Genomic DNA, 2481 nt, shown 5'->3' on the forward strand with positions numbered 1-2481 from the left:
TCTCTCTCTCTCTCTCTCTCTCTCTCTCTCTCTCTCTCTCTCTCTCACACACACACACACACATACACACGCGCCCCCCTCGCTCTCTCTCACACACACGCGCACCTCTCTGGTTCTCTCGCTATTTCTCTCTCTGTCACACACACAACACAAACACGCACCCCTCTCTTTCACACACACACACACACCTCTCTCTCTCTCTCTCAGACACATACACACTCCCTCTCAGCACACACCTCTCTCTCTCAGACACATACACACTCCCTCTCAGGTTCTCTCTCTCTCTCTCAGACGCGTACACACTCCCTCTCAGGTTCTCTCTCACACACACACGCGCGCGCGCACACACCTCTCTCTCTCTCTCACACACACACGCGCGCGCACACACACCTCTCTCTCTCTCTCTCACACACACACACGCGCGCGCACACACACCTCTCTCTCTCTCTCTGACACATACACACTCCCTCTCTAGTTCCCTCTCTCTCTCTGTCACACACACACACACAACACAAACACGCACACCTCTCTCTCTCTCTCTCTCTCTCTCTCACACACACACACACACGCGCGCGCACACGCACACCTTTCTCTCTCTGATACATACACACTCCCTCTCTGGCTGTTTCTCTCTCTCACACACACACCTCTCTCTCTCTCTCTCTCTCTCTCTCTGACACATACACCCTCCCCTACACCCTCCCTCCCTGGTTCTCTCTCTCTCACACACACACACACACGCATCATATACATATATTACGTCGTCTATAGTTAGATATTAGTATGTATAGGCCCGCTGTAAACTCTCGCACATACATGTACGACGCACACACACACCTATATAAAGATGGTATGCACGCGCGCACGTGAGTGTTTGTGTTTGTGTTTGCGTGTGTGTGCTTTTTTGATTTGATATATATATATATCACAATTAAATGACAAAAATGTAAAAACAAACAAATTAAATTAAAAACGTAAATTAAAGACAAGACATCACTTTTAGCTGTTACTCTAAGTTTCACGCTTGCGCGATCATCAGACGCTAACTTATTAAACTTACTAGGACACTCTTAGTATTAATGTTATTATTCTTTGGAGTTAATTATTCAGTAAGCGAACTCTCTCTCTCTGTGTCTTTCATTCTCACTGCTCATTCTATTCCACGCTACCCCTCTCCTATTCCTACTCTGCCCCTTGTAATCTGCTGATCCATAAAATACTAATAAAATGTCTCGTGCAATATACCTAGGCGCTTGTCCGATTCGTGATAGTCGTTCCAGTCTATATATGGCTTCGTTCCCGTGACGAGTCGACTCGTGACCCGCATCGTATCTTAGAATCTCGCCGCTTGCCTAGCTGGCGTGGTTGGTAGCGTCCGCGTGCGGAACCGCGGGCTGCTTCCACGGGCTTTTTAACCCCCGAGACGCAGATCAGGCGATCGTGTCTCGGTGTGGTTGCTCGGAAATTTTTTTAGGTTTTTTATCAGCTTATACTTATAATATTGTGTATCCATGAATCATCGCACACTAGACACACTACGCACGCTACGCACACACAACTACTACACGATGTATATACACGTGCCAGTTGCTCGCTATGAATGCTGCGTGAAATGTGAAATGCTGTGCCGCGTATGTAGCGAATGATGAATTTAAGTTGATAGATTAGTTGTTATTTAAGTTGATTATTAACACATGTACATCATATTGAGAGAATCGGACAAGTGTGGTTTCAATACAACATGTAATCATTTATTGAAATTATACTACATCATACGTAACAAACAATTTCCTCCTTCCTCCTCCCTCCCCCTCCTTCTCTCCGCGTCCCTCCTTCCCTTCTCCTCCCCCTCCTCTCTTTTCTCCCCCCTCTTCGCTCCTCTCGCCTTCCTCCTCCTCTTCTCTCCTGCTCCCTCCTACTCCATCCTCCCTCCTTCCCTTCTCTCTCCTCTCTCGTTTCTCCTCCTCCCCTCCTCTTCTCTCCTCTCTATTCTCTCTATTCTCTCTCTCTTCTCTCCTCCTCCTCCTCCCCTCCTCTCTCCTCTCCTCTCCTCTCTATCCTCTCCTCCCTCCTCTTCCCTTCTCTCTCTCTTCTCTCCTCCCCTCCTCCCTCCCTCCTCTTCTTTCCTCCTCCCTCCTCGCTCTGCCCTCTTCTCTTCTCCTCCTCTTCTCTCCTCCTCCCTCCTCCTTCCCTCTCTATTATCTCCTCCCTCCTCCTCCTCCTCTTCCTCTTCTCTCCTCCTCCCCTTCCTCTCTCTTCTCTTTTCCCCATCTGCCCGTCCTCCCCTCCTCCCCCCTCATCTTCTCTCCTCCCTCCTCTTCTCCCCTCTTTCCTCTTCTCTCCTCGCTCCGCCTCCTCTTCTCTCATCCCTCCCTCCTCTTCTCTCCTCCTCCCCTTCCTCTCTCTTCTCTTTTCCCCATCTGCCCGTCCTTCCCTCCTCCCCCCTCATCTTCTCTCCTCCCTCCTCTTCTCCCCTCTTTT

This window comes from Priapulus caudatus, unplaced genomic scaffold (assembly GCF_000485595.1).
Source record: "Priapulus caudatus unplaced genomic scaffold, Priapulus_caudatus-5.0.1 Scaffold496, whole genome shotgun sequence".
In the NCBI taxonomy this organism is placed as follows: domain Eukaryota; kingdom Metazoa; phylum Priapulida; class Priapulimorpha; order Priapulimorphida; family Priapulidae; genus Priapulus; species Priapulus caudatus.